The following is a 26919-nucleotide window of genomic DNA, read 5'->3' on the forward strand; positions in this document are numbered from 1 at the left end:
AGCGGTGACCTAATTCCTAGTTTCACCCTCAATTATATTTTTCCGTTGGCATAGCCATATGAAAGCTTTTTTTCTGGATGTGTAGAATCTTTGAATGAGACCAGGGTCCACCCATCCACTGCATTTCTTATTTGTTGAAGCACAGCTCCTTCACATTGACTACGCTTGATTCTATATTTGGTTCACGTGTACTGTTCCTTAGAGAGCAGTGTGCAGTTAATACTGAAACCGGCTTCATTGCTCATGAAGCCGGTTACAGTATTGCTCTGAAGTTTGAAAAAAAACATTGGTTTGTGAGATCATTTTCTGAGATCTATAACTAGGCATGGGCGGACCCGTGGATGTTCGGGTCTGTTGGGTTTAGCCAAACCTTATAAAAAAGTTTGGTTCCAGTACCAGAATACCTGAATTTGATCCCAAACCCGAATCCCATTCAAGTGAATGGGGGCCCTGCACATCCGGCTGTTACCATGCTGTCATTTGTGTGACAGCGTGGGAAACACCGGCCTTGACAGGTGGTAGCCTTACTGAAGTTACCGCCGGTCACAGCTGCTGGGTATCGCGGACCGCTGCGGGTTCCCACGCTGTCACATAGAGGACAGCATGTGAGCCAGCAGCTGTGATCAGCGGTGACAAGGTAAATGCCAGTCAGGCGTCGGCTGATGACTGCTACTCTCATCAGCTTAGCCTGCTCTCTCTGATAGCAGTGAGAAAAGGTGATGCTGATGATAGTATTCACCAGTCGGCGCTTGTACATATTAAGAAATATGTCAATGATATATATAATTACTGCAATGCATTTGTAGCTTACTGTACATGTATTTACCTAATAAATACATACCCATTAAGCTTCCCAGGCTTTCAAGCTGTCTTTACATCCTTTACTGATTATTAAAAAGTCCTCCAAGAATATGACATGGAGTCACCCTTATTTTTAATAAAGAGCAAAGGCTGAGGAGGCAGCTACAGGCTGATATTAATAAGATCCAAAGGAGCCATGGATATTGGCCCCCTCCCAAATTAGTAACACTAGCTCTCAGCTGCCCCAGAAATGGTGCATCCATTAGAAGCACCAATTCTGGCACTTAGACTTGGCTCTTCCCGCTTGCCCTGGTGCCCTGGCAAGAGGGGTAATGGTTTTGGGGTTGATGTCAGCTGTGTAAAGTCTGCTGACATCAAGGCAAGGGGTTAGTAATGAAGAGGCATCTAAATGACTCCCCATTACTAACCCTGTAGTTAAAAGCAAAAAACACACACAGGGAAAAGTGCTTTCATTGTACAAAACATTCCCTGCCCCTCTTTTACTCATTTATTACCTTTGAAAAATAAAATAATCCAAAAGGGCCACCGTAAATCCCACATCCCATGACTATCCCCGACTCTGCTACATCTAGATGCAGTGCTGAGCCGTGACATTAGTGCTCAGCATGGTAGCTGGAACCTAATCACAGTATCAGGCTTCTGCGAAGATCACTGATGTCAGTAAGCTTATTGCAGTTCATAGCCGATGAACTACGGTAACTTTATTGACGTCACCGCTCGCAGAGTGAGAAATTTCTCATGCTGCGAGTGGTGACACATGTAAGATTACCGCAGTTCATTGACTGTGAGCTGCGATAATCTTGCTGACAAACAAGATAATAAGATAATTACAAGCAAGCTTTGTAACATCATTTATTTTATTTTTGTTAGCCATTAAAAGGTGTCATAACTACAAAATTATCTTGTTTTTCACACTGAAAGCATTATTTTTTCTACTGGCTAACATGGTACCAAACCCCTTTTTTTCTTTTAATTTTACTGACATCATCGCTCGCAGTGTGAGAAATTTCTCATGCTGTGAGCGGTGACATCACTAAAATTATAGCAGTATATCAGCTGTGAACTACGATAACCTTACTGATATCAGCACTTGTCGGAAGAGCAGCTGGGTTCACACTCTACTCTCAGTGTGTTCTGGCGGCCGTGCTGAGTGGTCACATTACTGATGTCACCGCTCAGCACTGCATATGGATGTAGAAGAGATGGGAATAGTCTTGAACGTGGGATGGATTTACAATAGATCCCTTTGCATTTAATTTTAAAAGTAATAAATGAGTTAAACAGGATAGGCGAGTGCTTTTTACAATTAAATTACTTTTCTCGTTGTGTGTATATTACTTTCAACTACAGGATTAGTACTGGGGGTGTCTTATAGATATCTCTCCAATACCAACCCCTGAGTTTGACATCAGTGGACATTACACAGCTGACATCAACCCAAAAATATTACCCCGCTTGCCAACGCACCAGGGTAAGTTGGAAGAACCAAGCAATGTGTCAGAATTGGTGCATCTAATGGAGGTGCCTTTTCTGGGGCAGCTGTGGGCTGCTATTTTTAACCTGAGGAGGGCCAAATATTCATAAACCATCCCAGCCTGAGAACACCATCCCCCAGCTGTCTGCTTTACATTGGCTGGTTATCAAAAATAGGAGGGAACCCACATCATTTTTTTAATTATTTTTTTAAATTATTTAGTAAAAATGGCATGGGGCCCCTCTAGTTACATAAAGATAAACCAAGATAAACCAGACAACTGAGGGTTGCAGCCCACAGCTATCTGTTTACCTTGTTATCAAAAATAGAGGGGACCCCATGTCTTTTTTTTTTCTTTACATATTACGTAAGCCAATCACAGCCATGCCAATACTTGGCACAGCTGTAATGGAGCCGAAAGTGCTCACACCAGAAAAGCTAGTTTATTGGTTACGCTGCAGCCTTTCAACAAGCTTTGTTCTGGCTGCCGAACCCAAAATTTAAGAAGGACTTCTGGAAAAAGTCCGTGTTCCGGGTTTGTGCACAGACATTAGGTGTTCGATACAGGCCCCAAACTTTACCGTTCGGGTTCGCCCATCCCTACCTATATTTCCTACCTATATTTTACCTATGATTTTTCTATCAAAGAGTTATGTGAAGTTTTATTTTTTTGCGTTGCTAGTAGTGTTGAGCGATACTTTCCGATATCGGAAAGTATCGGTATCGGAAAGTATCGGCCGATACCGTCAAAATATCGGATCCAATCCGATACCGATACCCGATCCCAATGCAAGTCAATGGGACGAAAATATCGGAATTAAAATAAACCCTTTATACACTTGTAGGTTCATTCTACATGAAGGAAAACAACTAAGAATAATGTAGGATGTATTGGGGGACGTGGCGGAGACATTAAAGGCACAGAGGTTTAGCCCAATGTAATAGAATAGCAGGATTTTTTTTTTTTTTTATGACGTTCGGCGTTAGAAAGAATTTGACTATGTTAATTTTTTTTTTTTTTATGTCACATATTGATGTTTCACTACTTCAACGCCCTTCACCTTCTTTTTTACTTCTCCCACGCTTTCTTCTTCATTATCCTCATCATCAGCTTCTTTGACATCAACTTCTTCACCTTATTCATCTTCTTCTTCATCTTCTACCTATTATTTTTTGGGTTACATTGTTCATATTCTTTTTATTTTACTATTATCTTCATCATATTCTACTTCTTCATCATATTCTTATTTGTGACAGGCATTCCTGTAGTTGTTATCTATAAAAGTTTGAAGATTACACTTTCCGTTCTGCCTGTCACAAAACAGTTACATTTGTCCGCGTTCAGTTTGGCCTGCAGCATCAGGCTTTATCCAGGGGCACCACGAGGAGGAACGGACTCACCCCCATACACTGCTTAGTCTTCTTCTGCTTATAATTTAGATAATATTTTTTGCTCTGATGTTTAGTGTTATGCTTAATGTTCTTCTGCTCTTTGTTCTGCAGCCTCTTGTTCTTCTGCTTCTCGGTCTTCCAGGTCGTCGTCGTCTCCAGGGTCGTCGTCTCCGGGGTCGTCGTCATCGGGGTGGTCTTCAGGGTCGTCGTCTCCGGGGTCGTCGTCATCACGGTGGTCTTCAGGGTCATCGTCTCCAGGGTCGTCGTCATCACGGTGGTTGTCGTCTCTGGTGTCGTCGTCATCTTAGGGGTGTTCTTCCGGGTCATCGTGTTTAGTCTCTTGAACTTGGAAATGTAGCAGAAGGTACAAGAAGGCTGAGAAAATGCCGAGAACCAGCTGATGGAACTGGAACTCGGATGGCTACCCGAAGGTCCAAGAGCCAATGGAACTACCGAGGACCAGCTGACGTTACTGGAACCCGGTTACTAAGCAGGAGGTACCCGTGCCTGAAAGCACTACCAAGGACCACCTGACGTTGGTGGAACTCGGATACCCAGAGGGAGGCACCTAAGCCAAAGGCTCTGCCCGGAACCAGCTGACGGTACTGGAACCAGGATGGGGAGCAGAAGGTACAAGAGCAAAAGACAGTGCCGAGAACCAGCTGACGGTGCTGGAACCCGGATGGGTAGCCGAAGGTCCAAGAGCCAATGGAACTACCGAGGACCAGCTGACGTTACTGGAACCCGGTTACTAAGCAGGAGGTACCCGTGCCTGAAAGCACTACCAAGGACCACCTGACGTTGGTGGAACTCGGATACCCAGAGGGAGGCACCTAAGCCAAAGGCTCTGCCCGGAACCAGCTGACGGTACTGGAACCAGGATGGGGAGCAGAAGGTACAAGAGCAAAAGACAGTGCCGAGAACCAGCTGACGGTGCTGGAACCCGGATGGGTAGCCGAAGGTCCAAGAGCCAATGGAACTACCGAGGACCAGCTGACGTTACTGGAACCCGGTTACTAAGCAGGAGGTACCCGTGCCTGAAAGCACTACCAAGGACCACCTGACGTTGGTGGAACTCGGATACCCAGAGGGAGGCACCTAAGCCAAAGGCTCTGCCCGGAACCAGCTGACGGTACTGGAACCAGGATGGGGAGCAGAAGGTACAAGAGCAAGTGTCTGCGTGGCTTTTGCAGGACACGATGCCGGCTGCACAGCAGGGGAACAGCTGGCGGTGCTGAACCCCACTGACACATTGGCTGGTGTTTTTCTCTGTGCAGCTAGCAGTACCGGGCCCGAACTGGCGGTGTTGGAGCCCGGGGTCAGCAGGAGGAGGAGAGGGAGCAGAGTGTAGGCCGAAGCCTGCACTGGCGGCAGCTTTGGGTCTGTTGTGCCTGCGTGGCTGTTGCAGGACACGTTGCCGGCTGCACAGCAGGGGAACAGCTGGCGGTGCTGAACCCCACTGACACATTGGCTGGTGTTTTTCTCTGTGCAGCTAGCAGTACCGGGCCCCAACTGGCGGTGTTGGAGCCCGGGCTCTGCAGGGGGAGCAGAGTGTAGGCCGAAGCCTAATCGAACCAATTTCAAAGGTAACCTTTAACCCCCCCTCAGGGGTTACAAAGTAGAAGAGCCACAGCTTATGCAGCAGTAGTGCTGCACAAGTCAAAGGTTGCTCTTTTAATTTGGCTCCTTGCACACGCTGAATGGAACACGTATAACATTTAGCCCTTTATACAGTCAAACTGTGTTGGAGGCGCGAGTTCCCTTTGTAATGAGACGCAGCACAGATGTCAAGAATCCCACCTTGGTGCTGGGTGCAGCCTCCTGAGCGTTGTTATTTGCTGTACAGGAGTCTGCGCTGTCGTGTTATCCCCTGGCCTAGCGCTGTTAGCGCTGCCCATCTTCTGACCTCATTTAATGTTGGCTGGTGCAGTTCGCGATGACCATGAATCCCAGCCCCGCAGTGTCTTAACATTGTTAAAACACTGCTGGGCTGGGATTCATGGCCTGGCGCAGCACATATGTTCGCCTCTCACACTCGGGTCCTTACACCCGCTTCAGACTGTGCGGCGTCAGCTGATCCCTTATCGCATGCCACGGCCATGAAGCCGCACAGTCTGAAGAAGGCGGAAGGAGATGAGGGACAGGCGAACTGATGCACTGCTCATGCCCATCAAACACACCCTCGCAGTCCCAAGAAATAAGACACCGAGGGGCGTTGTGTGGGTCAGGGCGGCCGCAGAGGCGCAGGCAGCCAAACAATGATGCCAGAAGACGGGCAGCGCTACCAAGGGGGTTGCAGCGTGTCATTACAAAGGAAAGTCACACCACCGGGACGGTTAAATGGTCACACAGAGGACACATTTTAGACGTGTGTCATGATCTCAATGGCAAGAGAACATAGCATCAGCATATATATGTACTAGCTCTTGGAAGATGGGAACTGAGCTGACCATGAGCTAAACCTAACGCACAACTAGCAGTGGCCGGGTAGCATGCCTACGTTGATTCTAGATGCCCAGCACCAGCCGGAGGACTAAATAAAGCTAGCAGAGGAAAATATTAGTCCTAGCTCACCTCTAGAGAAATACCCCGAAAGGAGACAGAGGCCCCCCACATGTATTGGCGGTGAGTTAAGAAGAAATAACAAACGTAGTATGAAAATAGGTTTAGCAAATTTGAGGTCCACTTACTACATAGCAGAAGACAGAAAGGACACTTTCATGGTCAGCTAAAAACCCTATCAAAACACCATCCAGAAATTACTTTAAAACTCTGGCATTAACTCATAACACCAGAGTGGCAATTCCTGTTCACAAGAGCTTTCCAGACACAGTAACGAAACTACAGCTGTGAACTGGAACAAAAATGCAAAAACAAACATGGACAAGAGTCCAACTTATCTAGTAGTTGTCTAGGAGCAGGAACAAGCACAGAGAGGCTTCTGATAACATTGTTGACCGGCAAGCAACTAACAAAGCAGCAAGGTTATATAGCGACTCCCACATCTTGATGGGAACAGGTGAACAGAGAAGATGAAGACACCAGTTCAATTCCACCAGTAGCCACCGGGGGAGCCCAGAATCCAAATTCACAACAGTACCCCCCCCTCAAGGAGGGGGCACCGAACCCTCACCAGAACCACCAGGGCGATCAGGATGGGCCCTATGAAAGGCACGAACCAGATCAGAGGCATGAACATCAGATGCATTCACCCAAGAATTATCCTCCTGGCCGTATCCCTTCCACTTGACCAGATACTGGAGTCTCCGTCTGGAAACACGAGAGTCTAAGATTTTCTCCACAACGTACTCCAACTCACCCTCAACCAACACCGGAGCAGGAGGCTCAACGGAAGGCACAACCGGTACCTCATACCTGCGCAATAATGACCGATGAAAAACGTTATGAATAGAAAAGGATGCAGGGAGGTCCAAACGGAAGGAAACAGGGTTAAGAATCTCCAATATCTTATACGGGCCGATGAACCGAGGCTTAAACTTAGGAGAAGAGACCCTCATAGGGACAAAACGAGAAGACAACCACACCAAATCCCCAACACAAAGCCGAGGACCAACACGACGGTGGCGGTTGGCAAAAAGCTGAGTCTTCTCCTGGGACAACCTCAAATTGTCCACCACCTGCCCCCAGATCTGATGCAATCTCTCCACCACAGCATCCACTCCAGGACAATCCGAAGATTCCACCTGACCAGAGGAAAATCGAGGATGAAACCCCGAATTACAGAAAAACGGGGACACCAAAGTGGCAGAGCTGGCCCGATTATTGAGAGCGAACTCCGCCAATGGCAAAAAAGCAACCCAATCATCCTGGTCAGCAGACACAAAACACCTCAGATATGTCTCCAGGGTCTGATTAATCCGCTCGGTCTGGCCATTCGTCTGAGGATGGAAAGCGGACGAAAAAGATAAATCTATGCCCATCCTAGCACAGAATGCCCGCCAAAATCTAGACACGAATTGAGTCCCTCTGTCAGAAACGATATTCTCAGGAATACCATGCAAACGAACAACATTTTGAAAAAACAGAGGAACCAACTCGGAAGAAGAAGGCAACTTGGGCAGAGGAACCAAATGGACCATCTTAGAGAAACGGTCACACACCACCCAGATGACAGACATCTTCTGAGAAACAGGCAGATCTGAAATAAAATCCATCGAGATGTGCGTCCAAGGCCTCTTAGGAATAGGCAAGGGCAACAATAATCCACTAGCCCGAGAACAACAAGGCTTGGCCCGAGCACAAACGTCACAAGACTGCACAAAGCCTCGCACATCTCGTGACAGGGAAGGCCACCAGAAGGACCTTGCCACCAAATCCCTGGTACCAAAAATGCCAGGATGACCTGCCAACGCAGAAGAATGAACCTCAGAGATTACTCTACTGGTCCAATCATCAGGAACAAACAGTTTATCAGGTGGGCAACGATCAGGTCTATCCGCCTGAAACTCCTGCAAGGCCCGCCGCAGGTCTGGAGAAACGGCTGACAATACCACTCCATCCTTAAGGATACCTGTGGGCTCAGAGTTACCAGGCGAGTCAGGCTCAAAACTCCTAGAAAGGGCATCCGCCTTAACATTCTTAGAACCCGGTAGGTATGACACCACAAAATTAAACCGAGAGAAAAATAATGACCAGCGCGCCTGTCTAGGATTCAGGCGCCTGGCGGTCTCAAGATAAATCAAATTTTTGTGGTCCGTCAATACCACCACCTGATGTCTGGCCCCCTCAAGCCAATGGCGCCACTCCTCAAAAGCCCACTTCATGGCCAAAAGCTCCCGATTCCCAACATCATAATTCCGCTCAGTGGGCGAAAATTTACGGGAAAAGAAGGCACAAGGCCTCATCACGGAGCAGTCAGAACTTTTCTGCGACAACACTGCCCCAGCTCCGATCTCAGAAGCGTCGACCTCAACCTGAAAAGGTAGAGCAACATCAGGCTGACGCAACACAGGGGCAGAGGAAAAACGGCGCTTAAGCTCCCGAAAGGCCTCCACAGCATCAGGGGACCAATCAGCAACATCAGCACCCTTCTTAGTCAAATCGGTCAATGGCTTAGCAATATCCGAAAAACCAGCAATAAATCGACGATAAAAGTTAGCAAAGCCCAAAAATTTCTGAAGACTCTTAAGAGAAGAGGGCTGCGTCCAATCACAAATAGCTTGAACCTTGACAGGATCCATTTCAATGGAAGAGGGGGAAAAAATATATCCCAAAAAGGAAATCCTCTGTACCCCAAAAACACACTTAGACCCCTTCACACACAAAGAATTAGACCGCAAAACCTGAAAAACCCTCCTGACTTGCTGGACATGAGAGTCCCAGTCATCCGAAAAAATCAGAATATCATCCAGATACACAATCATAAATTTATCCAAATAATCGCGAAAAATATCATGCATAAAGGACTGGAAAACTGACGGAGCATTTGAAAGACCAAAAGGCATCACTAAATACTCAAAGTGGCCCTCGGGCGTATTAAATGCGGTTTTCCACTCATCCCCCTGCCTGATTCGCACCAAATTATACGCCCCACGAAGGTCAATCTTAGAGAACCACTTGGCCCCCTTTATGCGAGCAAACAAATCAGTCAGCAACGGCAATGGGTATTGATATTTAACAGTGATTTTATTCAAAAGCCGATAATCAATACATGGTCTCAAAGAGCCGTCTTTTTTTGACACAAAGAAAAAAACGGCTCCTAAGGGAGATGACGATGGACGAATATGTCCCTTTTCCAAGGACTCCTTTATATATTCTCGCATAGCAGCATGTTCAGGCACAGACAGATTAAATAAACGACCCTTTGGGTATTTACTACCCGGGATTAAATCTATGGCACAATCGCACTCTCGGTGCGGAGGTAACGAACCAAGCTTGGATTCTTCAAAGACGTCACGATAGTCAGACAGGAACTCAGGAATTTCAGAGGGAATAGATGATGAAATGGAAACCACAGGTACATCCCCATGAGCCCCCTTACATCCCCAGCTCAACACAGACATAGCTCTCCAGTCGAGGACTGGGTTGTGAGATTGCAGCCAAGGCAATCCTAGCACCAAATCATCATGTAGATTATACAGCACCAGAAAGCGAATAATCTCCTGGTGATCCGGATTAATACGCATAGTTACTTGTGTCCAGTATTGTGGTTTATTATTAGCCAATGGGGTGGAGTCAATCCCCTTCAGAGGAATAGAAGTCTCCAAAGGCTCTAAATCATACCCACAGCGTTTGGCAAAGGACCAATCCATAAGACTCAAAGCGGCGCCAGAGTCGACATAGGCGTCCGTGGTAATAGATGACAAAGAGCAAATCAGGGTCACAGATAGAATAAACTTAGACGGTGAGGTGCAAATGGAAACAGATTTACCAAGCTTTTTAGTGCGTTTAGAGCATGCTGATATAACATGAGTAGAATCACCACAATAGAAACACAACCCATTTTTCCGTCTAAAATTCTGCCGCTCGCTTCGGGACAGAATTCTATCACACTGCATACTCTCTGGCGACTTCTCAGTGGACACCGCCAGATGGTGCACTGGTTTGCACTCCCGCAAACGCCTATCGATCTGAATAGCCATTGTCATGGACTCATTCAGACCCACAGGCACAGGGAACCCCACCATAACATCCTTAATGGCATCAGAGAGACCCTCTCTGAAAGTCGCCGCCAGGGCGCACTCATTCCACTGAGTAAGCACAGACCATTTACGGAATCTTTGGCAGTAAATTTCCGCTTCATCTTGCCCCTGAGATAGGGACATCAAAGTTTTTTCTGCCTGAAGCTCCAAATGAGGTTCGTCATAAAGCAACCCCAAGGCCAGAAAAAACGCATCCACATTGAGCAACGCAGGATCCCCTGGTGTCAATGAAAAAGCCCAGTCTTGAGGGTCGCCCCGGAGCAAGGAAATCACAATCCTGACCTGCTGTGCAGGGTCTCCGGCAGAGCGAGATTTCAGGGACAAAAATAATTTGCAATTATTTCGAAAATTCTGAAACCCAGATCTATTCCCCGAGAAAAATTCCGGCAAAGGAATTCTCGGCTCAGATACAGGTGCATGACAAACAAAATCTTGCAAATTTTGTACCTTCGTGGCGAGATTATTCAAACCTGCAGTTACACTCTGAAGATCCATTACAAACAGGTGGACACAGAGCCATTCAAGGGTTAAGAGGAGGTAAGAAGCAGCTAGACAGCAATTAAGGGCTAGGCAGCAAAACTCTGAAGGGAAAAAAAAAAAAAAAAAATTTCCCTTAAATACTTCTCTATCTCCTGCTTCAGCCCAAACAATTAACACTTTGTGGGCCGGTCAAACTGTCATGATCTCAATGGCAAGAGAACATAGCATCAGCATATATATGTACTAGCTCTTGGAAGATGGGAACTGAGCTGACCATGAGCTAAACCTAACGCACAACTAGCAGTGGCCGGGTAGCATGCCTACGTTGATTCTAGATGCCCAGCACCAGCCGGAGGACTAAATAAAGCTAGCAGAGGAAAATATTAGTCCTAGCTCACCTCTAGAGAAATACCCCGAAAGGAGACAGAGGCCCCCCACATGTATTGGCGGTGAGTTAAGAAGAAATAACAAACGTAGTATGAAAATAGGTTTAGCAAATTTGAGGTCCACTTACTACATAGCAGAAGACAGAAAGGACACTTTCATGGTCAGCTAAAAACCCTATCAAAACACCATCCAGAAATTACTTTAAAACTCTGGCATTAACTCATAACACCAGAGTGGCAATTCCTGTTCACAAGAGCTTTCCAGACACAGTAACGAAACTACAGCTGTGAACTGGAACAAAAATGCAAAAACAAACATGGACAAGAGTCCAACTTATCTAGTAGTTGTCTAGGAGCAGGAACAAGCACAGAGAGGCTTCTGATAACATTGTTGACCGGCAAGCAACTAACAAAGCAGCAAGGTTATATAGCGACTCCCACATCTTGATGGGAACAGGTGAACAGAGAAGATGAAGACACCAGTTCAATTCCACCAGTAGCCACCGGGGGAGCCCAGAATCCAAATTCACAACAGACGTGTTTTCCGTTCCACATGTGCGAGGAGAATACGTTTATGAGCCACCTTGCACACATGCAGCATTACCGCTGTACAAGGTGGCCTTAAAAACGTACAAACGCCTGGGGGAGGGGGGACAGGTTCCCTTCAATTTCAGTTCTGGTGTCTGCGTGGCTTTTGCAGGACACGATGCCGGCTGCACAGCAGGGGAACAGCTGGCGGTGCTGAACCCCACTGACACATTGGCTGGTGTTTTTCTCTGTGCAGCTAGCAGTACCGGGCCCCAACTGGCGGTGTTGGAGCCCGGGGTCAGCAGGAGGAGGAGAGGGAGCAGAGTGTAGGCCGAAGCCTGCACTGGCGGCAGCTTTGGGTCTGTTGTGCCTGCGTGGCTGTTGCAGGACACGTTGCCGGCTGCACAGCAGGGGTACAGCTGGCGGTGCTGAACCCCACTGACACATTGGCTGGTGTTTTTCTCTGTGCAGCTAGCAGTACCGGGCCCCAACTGGCGGTGTTGGAGCCCGGGCTCTGCAGGGGGAGCAGAGTGTAGGCCGAAGCCTAATCGAACCAATTTCAAAGGTAACCTTTAACCCCCCCTCAGGGGTTACAAAGTAGAAGAGCCACAGCTTATGCAGCAGTAGTGCTGCACAAGTCAAAGGTTGCTCTTTTAATTTGGCTCCTTGCACACGCTGAATGGAACGCGTATAACATTTAGCCCTTTATACAGTCAAACTGTGTTGGAGGCGCGAGTTCCCTTTGTAATGAGACGCAGCACAGATGTCAAGAATCCCACCTTGGTGCTGGGTGCAGCCTCCTGAGCGTTGTTATTTGCTGTACAGGAGTCTGCGCTGTCGTGTTATCCCCTGGCCTAGCGCTGTTAGCGCTGCCCATCTTCTGACCTCATTTAATGTTGGCTGGTGCGGTTCGCGATGACCATGAATCCCAGCCCCGCAGTGTCTTAACATTGTTAAAACACTGCTGGGCTGGGATTCATGGCCTGGCGCAGTACATATGTTCGCCTCTCACACTCGGGTCCTTATACCCGCTTCAGACTGTGCGGCGTCAGCTGATCCCTTATCGCATGCCACAGCCATGAAGCCGCACAGTCTGAAGAAGGCGGAAGGAGATGAGGGACAGGCGAACTGATGCACTGCTCATGCCCATCAAACACACCCTCGCAGTCCCAAGAAATAAGACACCGAGGGGCGTTGTGTGGGTCAGGGCGGCCGCAGAGGCGCAGGCAGCCAAACAATGATGCCAGAAGACGGGCAGCGCTACCAAGGGGGTTGCAGCGTGTCATTACAAAGGAAAGTCACACCACCGGGACGGTTAAATGGTCACACAGAGGACACATTTTAGACGTGTTTTCCGTTCCACATGTGCGAGGAGAATACGTTTATGAGCCACCTTGCACACATGCAGCATTACCGCTGTACAAGGTGGCCTTAAAAACGTACAAACGCCTGGGGGAGGGGGGACAGGTTCCCTTCAATTTCAGTTCTGGTGTCTGCGTGGCTTTTGCAGGACACGATGCCGGCTGCACAGCAGGGGAACAGCTGGCGGTGCTGAACCCCACTGACACATTGGCTGGTGTTTTTCTCTGTGCAGCTAGCAGTACCGGGCCCCAACTGGCGGTGTTGGAGCCCGGGGTCAGCAGGAGGAGGAGAGGGAGCAGAGTGTAGGCCGAAGCCTGCACTGGCGGCAGCTTTGGGTCTGTTGTGCCTGCGTGGCTGTTGCAGGACACGTTGCCGGCTGCACAGCAGGGGAACAGCTGGCGGTGCTGAACCCCACTGACACATTGGCTGGTGTTTTTCTCTGTGCAGCTAGCAGTACCGGGCCCCAACTGGCGGTGTTGGAGCCCGGGCTCTGCAGGGGGAGCAGAGTGTAGGCCGAAGCCTAATCGAACCAATTTCAAAGGTAACCTTTAACACCCCCTCAGGGGTTACAAAGTAGAAGAGCCACAGCTTATGCAGCAGTAGTGCTGCACAAGTCAAAGGTTGCTCTTTTAATTTGGCTCCTTGCACACGCTGAATGGAACACGTATAACATTTAGCCCTTTATACAGTCAAACTGTGTTGGAGGCGCGAGTTCCCTTTGTAATGAGACGCAGCACAGATGTCAAGAATCCCACCTTGGTGCTGGGTGCAGCCTCCTGAGCGTTGTTATTTGCTGTACAGGAGTCTGCGCTGTCATGTTATCCCCTGGCCTAGCGCTGTTAGCGCTGCCCATCTTCTGACCTCATTTAATGTTGGCTGGTGCGGTTCGCGATGACCATGAATCCCAGCCCCGCAGTGTCTTAACATTGTTAAAACACTGCGGGGCTGGGATTCATGGCCTGGCGCAGCACATATGTTCGCCTCTCACACTCGGGTCCTTACACCCGCTTCAGACTGTGCGGCGTCAGCTGATCCCTTATCGCATGCCACGGCCATGAAGCCGCACAGTCTGAAGAAGGCGGAAGGAGATGAGGGACAGGCGAACTGATGCACTGCTCATGCCCATCAAACACACCCTCGCAGTCCCAAGAAATAAGACACCGAGGGGCGTTGTGTGGGTCAGGGCGGCCGCAGAGGCGCAGGCAGCCAAACAATGATGCCAGAAGACGGGCAGCGCTACCAAGGGGGTTGCAGCGTGTCATTACAAAGGAAAGTCACACCACCGGGACGGTTAAATGGTCACACAGAGGACACATTTTAGACGTGTTTTCCGTTCCACATGTGCGAGGAGAATACGTTTATGAGCCACCTTGCACACATGCAGCATTACCGCTGTACAAGGTGGCCTTAAAAACGTACAAACGCCTGGGGGAGGGGGGACAGGTTCCCTTCAATTTCAGTTCTGGTGTCTGCGTGGCTTTTGCAGGACACGATGCCAGCTGCACAGCAGGGGAACAGCTGGCGGTGCTGAACCCCACTGACACATTGGCTGGTGTTTTTCTCTGTGCAGCTAGCAGTACCGGGCCCGAACTGGCGGTGTTGGAGCCCGGGGTCAGCAGGAGGAGGAGAGGGAGCAGAGTGTAGGCCGAAGCCTGCACTGGCGGCAGCTTTGGGTCTGTTGTGCCTGCGTGGCTGTTGCAGGACACGTTGCCGGCTGCACAGCAGGGGAACAGCTGGCGGTGCTGAACCCCACTGACACATTGGCTGGTGTTTTTCTCTGTGCAGCTAGCAGTACCGGGCCCCAACTGGCGGTGTTGGAGCCCGGGCTCTGCAGGGGGAGCAGAGTGTAGGCCGAAGCCTAATCGAACCAATTTCAAAGGTAACCTTTAACCCCCCCTCAGGGGTTACAAAGTAGAAGAGCCACAGCTTATGCAGCAGTAGTGCTGCACAAGTCAAAGGTTGCTCTTTTAATTTGGCTCCTTGCACACGCTGAATGGAACACGTATAACATTTAGCCCTTTATACAGTCAAACTGTGTTGGAGGCGCGAGTTCCCTTTGTAATGAGACGCAGCACAGATGTCAAGAATCCCACCTTGGTGCTGGGTGCAGCCTCCTGAGCGTTGTTATTTGCTGTACAGGAGTCTGCGCTGTCGTGTTATCCCCTGGCCTAGCGCTGTTAGCGCTGCCCAACTTCTGACCTCATTTAATGTTGGCTGGTGCGGTTCGCGATGACCATGAATCCCAGCCCCGCAGTGTCTTAACATTGTTAAAACACTGCTGGGCTGGGATTCATGGCCTGGCGCAGCACATATGTTCGCCTCTCACACTCGGGTCCTTACACCCGCTTCAGACTGTGCGGCGTCAGCTGATCCCTTATCGCATGCCACGGCCATGAAGCCGCACAGTCTGAAGAAGGCGGAAGGAGATGAGGGACAGGCGAACTGATGCACTGCTCATGCCCATCAAACACACCCTCGCAGTCCCAAGAAATAAGACACCGAGGGGCGTTGTGTGGGTCAGGGCGGCCGCAGAGGCGCAGGCAGCCAAACAATGATGCCAGAAGACGGGCAGCGCTACCAAGGGGGTTGCAGCGTGTCATTACAAAGGAAAGTCACACCACCGGGACGGTTAAATGGTCACACAGAGGACACATTTTAGACGTGTTTTCCGTTCCACATGTGCGAGGAGAATACGTTTATGAGCCACCTTGCACACATGCAGCATTACCGCTGTACAAGGTGGCCTTAAAAACGTACAAACGCCTGGGGGAGGGGGGACAGGTTCCCTTCAATTTCAGTTCTGGTGTCTGCGTGGCTGTTGCAGGACACGTTGCCGGCTGCACAGCAGGGGAACAGCTGGCGGTGCTGAACCCCACTGACACATTGGCTGGTGTTTTTCTCTGTGCAGCTAGCAGTACCGGGCCCCAACTGGCGGTGTTGGAGCCCGGGCTCTGCAGGGGGAGCAGAGTGTAGGCCGAAGCCTAATCGAACCAATTTCAAAGGTAACCTTTAACCCCCCCTCAGGGGTTACAAAGTAGAAGAGCCACAGCTTATGCAGCAGTAGTGCTGCACAAGTCAAAGGTTGCTCTTTTAATTTGGCTCCTTGCACACGCTGAATGGAACACGTATAACATTTAGCCCTTTATACAGTCAAACTGTGTTGGAGGCGCGAGTTCCCTTTGTAATGAGACGCAGCACAGATGTCAAGAATCCCACCTTGGTGCTGGGTGCAGCCTCCTGAGCGTTGTTATTTGCTGTACAGGAGTCTGCGCTGTCGTGTTATCCCCTGGCCTAGCGCTGTTAGCGCTGCCCATCTTCTGACCTCATTTAATGTTGGCTGGTGCGGTTCGCGATGACCATGAATCCCAGCCCCGCAGTGTCTTAACATTGTTAAAACACTGCGGGGCTGGGATTCATGGCCTGGCGCAGTACATATGTTCGCCTCTCACACTCGGGTCCTTACACCCGCTTCAGACTGTGCGGCGTCAGCTGATCCCTTATCGCATGCCACGGCCATGAAGCCGCACAGTCTGAAGAAGGCGGAAGGAGATGAGGGACAGGCGAACTGATGCACTGCTCATGCCCATCAAACACACCCTCGCAGTCCCAAGAAATAAGACACCGAGGGGCGTTGTGTGGGTCAGGGCGGCCGCAGAGGCGCAGGCAGCCAAACAATGATGCCAGAAGACGGGCAGCGCTACCAAGGGGGTTGCAGCGTGTCATTACAAAGGAAAGTCACACCACCGGGACGGTTAAATGGTCACACAGAGGACACATTTTAGACGTGTTTTCCGTTCCACATGTGCGAGGAGAATACGTTTATGAGCCACCTTGCACACATGCAGCATTACCGCTGTACAAGGTGGCCTTAAAAACGTACAAACGCCTGGGGGAGGGGGGACAGGTTCCCTTCAATTTCAGTTCTGGTGTCTGCGTGGCTTTTGCAGGACACGATGCCGGCTGCACAGCAGGGGAACAGCTGGCGGTGCTGAACCCCACTGACACATTGGCTGGTGTTTTTCTCTGTGCAGCTAGCAGTACCGGGCCCCAACTGGCGGTGTTGGAGCCCGGGGTCAGCAGGAGGAGGAGATGGAGCAGAGTGTAGGCCGAAGCCTGCACTGGCGGCAGCTTTTGGGTCTGTTGTGCCTGCGTGGCTGGTGCAGGACACGTTGCCGGCTGCACAGCAGGGGAACAGCTGGCGGTGCTGAACCCCACTGACACATTGGCTGGTGTTTTTCTCTGTGCAGCTAGCAGTACCGGGCCCCAACTGGCGGTGTTAGAGCCCAGGGTCAGCAGGAGGAGCAGGGGGAGCGGAGTGTAGGCCGAAGCCTGCACTGGAGCAAGTTGAAAGGAAACCTTTAACCCCCCCCCCCCAGGCGTTTGTAGCTGGAAGAGCCATCGTGTACAGCACTAATGCTGGAAAAGGTAAACTTAGCTCTTTTAATTATGGTCCTTGCAGATGCTGAACCTAACACTTATGAAATGTGTCCCCTCACAGCGTTCAACCGTCCGGTAGGTGGAACTTTCCTTTGTCATGTGACGCAGCACAGCCGTCATTTTTACCCCCTTGGCGCCGTACGCCGCCTCCTCAGCGTTGTTTGAATCTGTCCCGGAGCCTGCGCTGTTAGGTTACCCCTTGGCCATGCACACATTTTGCGCTGCCCGTCTTCTGACATCATTTGCTGTCAGGCTGCCTGCGCCTGTGTGGGTGCGCTGTCCGAGATTCAGCCTCGCGGTGTCGTGTAATGTAATCCCACCGCGGGCCTGTGATCCGTGGACATGCGCAGTGCATATCCTCGCCTCTCACTCCCCTCCCTACGGCTTCTTAAGACTGTGCGGTGTCACGGCCGTGGCATGCTATTAGGGACCAGCTGACAACGAACAGTCTTTAGAAGCCGTAGGGAGGGGAGTGAGAGGCGAGGATATGCACTGCGCATGTCCACGGATCACAGGCCCGCGGTGGGATTACATTACACGACACCGCGAGGCTGAATCTCGGACAGCGCACCCACACAGGCGCAGGCAGCCTGACAGCAAATGATGTCAGAAGACGGGCAGCGCAAAATGTGTGCATGGCCAAGGGGTAACCTAACAGCGCAGGCTCCGGGACAGATTCAAACAACGCTGAGGAGGCGGCGTACGGCGCCAAGGGGGTAAAAATGACGGCTGTGCTGCGTCACATGACAAAGGAAAGTTCCACCTACCGGACGGTTGAACGCTGTGAGGGGACACATTTCATAAGTGTTAGGTTCAGCATCTGCAAGGAGCACCACGAAAAGAGGCACTTTTTCCCTTTGCATCATTACTGCTGCACAAGGTGGCTCCTTCAGTAACAAACGCCTGGGGGGGGGGGGGACAGGTTCCCTTAAATTTAACTTGTTGTGCCTGCGTGGCGGTCGCAGTACACGTTGCCGTATACACAGCAGGGGAACAGCTGGTGGTGCTGAACCCCACTAACACATTGGCGAGGTGTTTGGCTCTGTGCGTACAGCACTTCTGGACGGCAACTGGCGGTGTTGGAGCCCAGGGACAGGTGGAGGAGGAGGAGGTTGGAGGAGGTAGGAGGGATTGCCACACACACAGCAGGGGAACAGCTGACGTTACTGAACCCCAATAACAGAGGAGCGACTGTTGACTGTGCGTACAGCACTTCTGGACGGCAACTGGCGGTGTTGGAGCCCAGGGACAGGTGGAGGAGGAGGAGGTTGGAGGAGGTAGGAGGGATTGCCACACACACAGCAGGGGAACAGCTGACGTTACTGAACCCCAATAACAGAGGAGGGACTGTTGACTGTGCGTACAGCACTTCTGGACGGCAACTGGCGGTGTTGGAGCCCAGGGACAGGTGGAGGAGGAGGAGGTTGGAGGAGGTAGGAGGGATTGCCACACACACAGCAGGGGAACAGCTGACGTTACTGAACCCCAATAACAGAGGAGGGACTGTTGACTGTGCGTACAGCACTTCTGGACGGCAACTGGCGGTGTTGGAGCCCAGGGACAGGTGGAGGAGGAGGAGGTTGGAGGAGGTAGGAGGGATTGCCACACACACAGCAGGGGAACAGCTGACGTTACTGAACCCCAATAACAGAGGAGGGACTGTTGACTGTGCGTACAGCACTTCTGGACGGCAACTGGCGGTGTTGGAGCCCAGGGACAGGTGGAGGAGGAGGAGGTTGGAGGAGGTAGGAGGGATTGCCACACACACAGCAGGGGAACAGCTGACGTTACTGAACCCCAATAACAGAGGAGGGACTGTTGACTGTGCGTACAGCACTTCTGGACGGCAACTGGCGGTGTTGGAGCCCAGGGACAGGTGGAGGAGGAGGAGGTTGGAGGAGGTAGGAGGGATTGCCACACACACAGCAGGGGAACAGCTGACGTTACTGAACCCCAATAACAGAGGAGCGACTGTTGACTGTGCGTACAGCACTTCTGGACGGCAACTGGCGGTGTTGGAGCCCAGGGACAGGTGGAGGAGGAGGAGGTTGGAGGAGGTAGGAGGGATTGCCACACACACAGCAGGGGAACAGCTGACGTTACTGAACCCCAATAACAGAGGAGCGACTGTTGACTGTGCGCACAGCACTTCTGGACGGCAACTGGCGGTGTTGGAGCCCAGGGACAGGTGGAGGAGGAGGAGGTTGGAGGAGGTAGAAGGGATTGCCACACACACAGCAGGGGAACAGCTGACGTTACTGAACCCCAATAACAGAGGAGGGACTGTTGACTGTGCGTACAGCACTTCTGGACGGCAACTGGCGGTGTTGGAGCCCAGGGACAGGTGGAGGAGGAGGAGGTTGGAGGAGGTAGGAGGGATTGCCACACACACAGCAGGGGAACAGCTGACGTTACTGAACCCCAATAACAGAGGAGGGACTGTTGACTGTGCGTACAGCACTTCTGGACGGCAACTGGCGGTGTTGGAGCCCAGGGACAGGTGGAGGAGGAGGAGGTTGGAGGAGGTAGGAGGGATTGCCACACACACAGCAGGGGAACAGCTGACGTTACTGAACCCCAATAACAGAGGAGCGACTGTTGACTGTGCGTACAGCACTTCTGGACGGCAACTGGCGGTGTTGGAGCCCAGGGACAGGTGGAGGAGGAGGAGGTTGGAGGAGGTAGGAGGGATTGCCACACACACAGCAGGGGAACAGCTGACGTTACTGAACCCCAATAACAGAGGAGCGACTGTTGACTGTGCGTACAGCACTTCTGGACGGCAACTGGCGGTGTTGGAGCCCAGGGACAGGTGGAGGAGGAGGAGGTTGGAGGAGGTAGGAGGGATTGCCACACACACAGCAGGGGAACAGCTGACGTTACTGAACCCCAATAACAGAGGAGCGACTGTTGACTGTGCGTACAGCACTTCTGGACGGCAACTGGCGGTGTTGGAGCCCAGGGACAGGTGGAGGAGGAGGAGGTTGGAGGAGGTAGGAGGGATTGCCACACACACAGCAGGGGAACAGCTGACGTTACTGAACCCCAATAACAGAGGAGGGACTGTTGACTGTGCGTACAGCACTTCTGGACGGCAACTGGCGGTGTTGGAGCCCAGGGACAGGTGGAGGAGGAGGAGGTTGGAGGAGGTAGGAGGGATTGCCACACACACAGCAGGGGAACAGCTGACGTTACTGAACCCCAATAACAGAGGAGGGACTGTTGACTGTGCGTACAGCACTTCTGGACGGCAACTGGCGGTGTTGGAGCCCAGGGACAGGTGGAGGAGGAGGAGGTTGGAGGAGGTAGGAGGGATTGCCACACACACAGCAGGGGAACAGCTGACGTTACTGAACCCCAATAACAGAGGAGGGACTGTTGACTGTGCGTACAGCACTTCTGGACGGCAACTGGCGGTGTTTGAGCCCAGGGACAGGTGGAGGAGGAGGAGGTTGGAGGAGGTAGGAGGGATTGCCACACACACAGCAGGGGAACAGCTGACGTTACTGAACCCCAATAACAGAGGAGGGACTGTTGACTGTGCGTACAGCACTTCTGGACGGCAACTGGCGGTGTTGGAGCCCAGGGACAGGTGGAGGAGGAGGAGGTTGGAGGAGGTAGGAGGGATTGCCACACACACAGCAGGGGAACAGCTGACGTTACTGAACCCCAATAACAGAGGAGGGACTGTTGACTGTGCGTACAGCACTACTGGACGGCAACTGGCGGTGTTGGAGCCCAGGGACAGGTGGAGGAGGAGGAGGTTGGAGGAGGTAGGAGGGATTGCCACACACACAGCAGGGGAACAGCTGACGTTACTGAACCCCAATAACAGAGGAGCGACTGTTGACTGTGCGTACAGCACTTCTGGACGGCAACTGGCGGTGTTGGAGCCCAGGGACAGGTGGAGGAGGAGGAGGTTGGAGGAGGTAGGAGGGATTGCCACACACACAGCAGGGGAACAGCTGACGTTACTGAACCCCAATAACAGAGGAGCGACTGTTGACTGTGCGTACAGCACTTCTGGACGGCAACTGGCGGTGTTGGAGCCCAGGGACAGGTGGAGGAGGAGGAGGTTGGAGGAGGTAGGAGGGATTGCCACACACACAGCAGGGGAACAGCTGACGTTACTGAACCCCAATAACAGAGGAGGGACTGTTGACTGTGCGTACAGCACTTCTGGACGGCAACTGGCGGTGTTGGAGCCCAGGGACAGGTGGAGGAGGAGGAGGTTGGAGGAGGTAGGAGGGATTGCCACACACACAGCAGGGGAACAGCTGACGTTACTGAACCCCAATAACAGAGGAGGGACTGTTGACTGTGCATACAGCACTTCTGGACGGCAACTGGCGGTGTTGGAGCCCAGGGACAGGTGGAGGAGGAGGAGGTTGGAGGAGGTAGGAGGGATTGCCACACACACAGCAGGGGAACAGCTGACGTTACTGAACCCCAATAACAGAGGAGCGACTGTTGACTGTGCGTACAGCACTTCTGGACGGCAACTGGCGGTGTTGGAGCCCAGGGACAGGTGGAAAAGCAGAGGAACACAATGTAGGCCGAAGCCTGAGAAAGTCGAAAGGGAACCTTTAACCCCCCCCCCAAGGCGTTTGTAGCTGAAAGAGCCAGCTTGTGCAGCACAAAAGATGCAAAAGGAAAAGGTGGCTCTTTTCATCATGCTCCTTGCAAACACAGAACTAAACACTTATAAAATGTGTCCCCTGCAACCGTAAAACCATCCCGGAGGTGGGACTTTCCTTCGTAATGTGACGCAGCACAGCCGTCATTCCTACCCCCCCGGCGCCGCGCACTGGCTCCTCAGCGTTGTTTTATTCCGTCCCGGAGCCTGCGCTGTTATGTTATCCCGTGGCCAGGCACACTTAGCGCTGCCCGTCTTCTGGCATCATTTGGTGTCAGGATGGCTGCGCCTGTGCGGCCGCGCTGGCCGAGAGCCCGCCTCGCAGTGTCTTCTGATTTAATCCCACTGGGGGCCTGGGATCCATGGACATGCGCAGTGCATATCCTCGCCTCTCACTCCCCTCCCTACGGCTTCTTAAGACTGTGCGGTGTCACGGCCGTGGCATGCTATTAGGGACCAGCTGACACCGAACAGTCTGAAGAAGCCATAGGGAAATTAGTGAGAGGTGGAGGTTCAGATATGCACTGCGCATGTCCATGGATCCCAGGCCCCCAGTGGGATTAAATCAGAAGACACTGCGAGGCGGGCTCTCTGCCAGCGCGGCCGCACAGGCGCAGCCATCCTGACACCAAATGATGCCAGAAGACGGGCAGCGCTAAGTGTGCCTGGCCACGGGATAACATAACAGCGCAGGCTCCGGGAAGGAATAAAACAACGCTGAGGAGCCGGTGCGTGGCGCCGGGGGGGTAGGAATGACGGCTGTGCTGCGTCACATTACGAAGGAAAGTCCCACCTCCGGGACGGTTTTACGGTATCAGTGGACACATTTTATAAGTGTTAAGTTCTGCGTGTGCAAGGAGCTAAACAAAAATAGCTACCTTTTCCTTGTGCAGCATTACTGCTGCACAAGGTGGCTCTTTCAGTAACAAACGCCTTGGGGGGGGGGGACAGATTCCCTTACATTTCAGTTGTTGTGTCAGCGTGGCGGTTGCATGACACATTGCCGGCTACACAGCTGGGGATCAGCTGACGTTACTGAAACCCAATAACACTGGGTCGTATGTTTTGACTGTGCAGACGGCACTTCTGAGCCTCAACTGGCGGTGTTGGAGCACAGGAATTTAAGTTCAGGTGGTAGAAAGATGAACACAACAGGAGACCTGGATAACGTATACAGTGACCTAATTATTTAATCAGGAGGAGGAGTGGCAAATTCCTGCGAGATCCAGGCCTTGTTCATTTTCAGGAAAGTAAGCCGGTCAACGTTATCGGAGGATAGTCGCATGCGACGGTCAGTTAGTACACCACCTGCAGCACTAAAGACACGTTCCGATAATACACTGGCCGCAGGGCAAGACAGCACCTCCAATGCATACTGGCTTAGCTCTGGCCATGTATCCAGCTTTGAGACCCAAAACTTGAAAGGGGAAGAGCCGTCTGGGAGTACAGCAAGAGGGCAAGACATGTAGTCTGTCACCATCTGACGGAACCGTTGCCTCCTGCTGACTGGAGCCGTCTGTGATGGTGTAGACTTTTGTGGGGGGCACAGAAAACTGTGCCACAGTTGGGCCATACTGGTCTTGCCTTGGGCAGAGGCACTGCTTCTGCTCCCTCTTTGTGCAGAGCCTCCACCACTGCCTGGACGCACTGAGCTGCTTTGGAATGCACTAGCAGCACTTCTCTCAGTTGGAATGGAGAAGATGATGGAATTGACCAGTGTGTCTTGGTACTCCCGCATTTTTCGCTCCCGGTTCAACGGTGTGATGAGGCTTTCTACGTTGTCCCGGTAGCGAGGATCGAGGAGGGTGAACACCCAATAATCAGACATGTTGAGAATGTGGGCGATGCGGCGGTCGTTTCTCAGGCACTGCAGCATGTAATCCACCATGTGCTGCAGACTGCCAACTGCCCAAGAAACGCTGTCCCCTGCTGGAGGCGTGATCTCTGCCCGCTCGTCATCACCCCACCCTCGCTGTACACACTGAGTACTGGACAATTGTGTAACTCCCTCCTCTGGACGGATGTCTTCCTCCTCCATTGACTCCTCCTCATCCTCCTCACAAACTGTCCCCTGCCTACGCGTTTGTGAGGAACCACGTGGCGCTGACTGTCCAGAAGATGATGGAAATGGTGAATCCTCATCCTCCACCTCTTCCACAACATCATCCCTTAGCGCTTGCAGTGATTTTTCAAGCAGGCAGATAAGGGGGACAGTCATGCTGACTAGTGCATCATCTGCACTCGCCATCCGCGTGGAATAATCAAAGGGACGCAAAACCTGGCAGACGTCATTCATAGTGGCCCACTCTGTGGTTGTGAAGTCTGTACGGCGCTGACTGCGACTTTTTTGCGCCTGAAGCAGCTGGTACTCCATTACAGCTTGCTGCTGCTCACACAACCGCTCCAACATATGTAACGTGGAATTCCACCTGGTAGGTAGGTCACATATGATGCGATGTTCCGGCAGGCGGTGTCGGCGCTGCAGAGCCGCAATGCGCGCTTTTGCCGTGCTGGAACGCCGCAAGTGAGCACACTCTAGGCGGACCTTGTGCAGCAGTGCATCAAGATCCGGATAGTCCCTCAAAAAGCTCTGCACGACCAAATTGAGCACATGTGCCAGACATGGGATGTGAGTGAGGTTGCCGAGGCCCAGAGCTGCCACCAGATTTCGGCCATTATCACACACTACCATGCCTGGCTGGAGATTCGCTGGCACAAACCACACATCGCTCTCCTGCTTGATGGCATTCCAGAGCTCCTGCGCTGTGTGGCTACGATTCCCCAAAAAAATTAATTTCAAGACGGCCTGTTGACGTTTGGCCACGGCTGTGCTCATGTCGGTCGTAACAGGTACACGTTCATCACGGGTCCATGTGGAGGTGGACTGTGACGGCTCCTGCAGCGATAATTCTGAGGAACTGGTGTAAGAGGAGGAGTCAATGCGTACAGAATGGATTCCTGCAATCCTTGGAGTGGGCAGGACACGTCCTGCGCCACTCGCACGGTCTGTACCCGGCTCAATGACATTAACCCAATGGGCAGTGAGGGAAAGGTATCGCCCCTGTCCATGTTGACTGGTCCACGCATCGGTGGTGAGGTGGACCTTGCTACTGACGGCGTTCAGTAGCGCGTGTTTTATGTGTCCCTCCACATGCTTGTGCAGGGCAGGGACGGCTTGCCTGCTGAAGTAAAAGCAGCTGGGCACATTGTACTGTGGGACTGCCAATGACATCAAGTCACGGAAGCTGTCAGTCTCCACCAGCCTGAATGACAGCATTTCCAGTGACAGCAGTTTGGCAATGCCTGCAGTCAGAGCCTGTGCTCGTGGGTGGTTTGACGAGAAAGGCCGCCTTTTCTCCCATGCCTGTACTACCGATGGCTGTAGACTGGGCTGGGAGTGTGTGGATGACTGGGAAAGTGGTGCTGCGGGTGGAATTACAGCGGGTCTCTGGACAACAGGGCCAGAGGTTCTTCCACGGCGATCCTGGGAGGAAGCCGAACCAGCTGCATGTGAGCTAGAGGAAGAGGCAACACGAGCTGAAGAGGTGGTAGCTGCCGCTGTTGGTTGGCCTAGCTCTTCAGTGTGTTTTTCTAACTCCGCCGGGTGCCTGTTGCGCACATGTTTCCACATGTTGGAGGTATTGAGGTTGCTGACATTTTTCCCTCTTTTGACTTTTTGATGACACACGTTGCATCTGACATAGCAAATGTCATCTGCAACTGTGTCAAAAAAGGACCAGGCACTGCAAGTCTTGGGAGCGCCCTTTTTGGCTTTTGGAAGAGACATGCTCCTAACGGGTGCCAAAGCGGAGGCTGCAGGATCCGCAGTCTTCCCCCTCCCTCTCCCTCTTTGGGCCGTACGGGGAATCTCTTCCTCAGAGCTGCTCCCACCACCTTCCTGTCCCTCACGCCAAGATGGGTCGAGGACCTCATCATCTACACTACCCTCTGCCCCCAACTGCTCCTCCTGGGTAGTCTCAGCAGCAGAGCACGCACCAGTAAGTGGCACCTGAGTGTCATCATCAGCTGATGCGGCCTGCGATGTGGTGACCGGAGCCACTGGCCCACCCGCCTCTTCAGAGGAAGACAGAAAAAGCTGTTGGGCATCACTGCACCCTGCCTCTTCTTCCATTTCTCCAATGCTGCTTGGCTTGCCCCCTGTTTCCAAGCCAAGAGATTCAGAGAACAGAAGTAGAGACGGCTCCTGTCCTGGGCTCTCTGTCTGCCTGGGCAATTTGGCAGGTGGTGAAGAGACAGATGGCTGCTCTCCAGTGCTCTGTGTCTGAGAGGATGTGGCACTAATGGAAGTTGATGCATTAGCTGCCATCCATCCGACAACAGCTTCAATTTGGTCTTGACGCAGCAGCGGTGTACGGCGCTCTGACACATAGCTGCGCATGAACGACTGTTGCCTGGTGAAAGTGGGTGCTGATGAGTCACCGGTGCCCGCAGCAGGCACAGAATCCCCACGTCCCCTCCCTGCTCCGCGCCCACGCCCACGCCCACGTGCCTTACTCACTGCCTTCTTCATCTTGGTTGACTGATAAAGATAAGCAGAAAAGTACTAACGGATTTGTGTGCTTATTCCTGAGCAACTCCTCCTAACAGGTATAAGAAACACTAATTTTCTAAAGTGTGGACTAGACTTTAATATGAGCTAATGTGGCCTACACAAATGTAAAGTGGTGTAACTGGTGTGTTTGGTGAACTTTATTATTTATTTCTTTTTTGGGGGCTGAA

The 26919-nt window shown here is 51.8% G+C and overlaps 1 protein-coding gene across 5 annotated transcripts in view; it reads right to left on the reverse strand.

Moving 5' to 3' along the window:
• Positions 1-26919, reverse strand: part of SHOC1 (shortage in chiasmata 1) — a 549593-nt gene that overhangs the window by 343057 nt on the left and 179617 nt on the right. The window lies entirely within an intron of this gene.

This window comes from Ranitomeya variabilis, chromosome 1 (genome assembly GCF_051348905.1).
Source record: "Ranitomeya variabilis isolate aRanVar5 chromosome 1, aRanVar5.hap1, whole genome shotgun sequence".
Lineage (NCBI taxonomy): Eukaryota > Metazoa > Chordata > Amphibia > Anura > Dendrobatidae > Ranitomeya > Ranitomeya variabilis.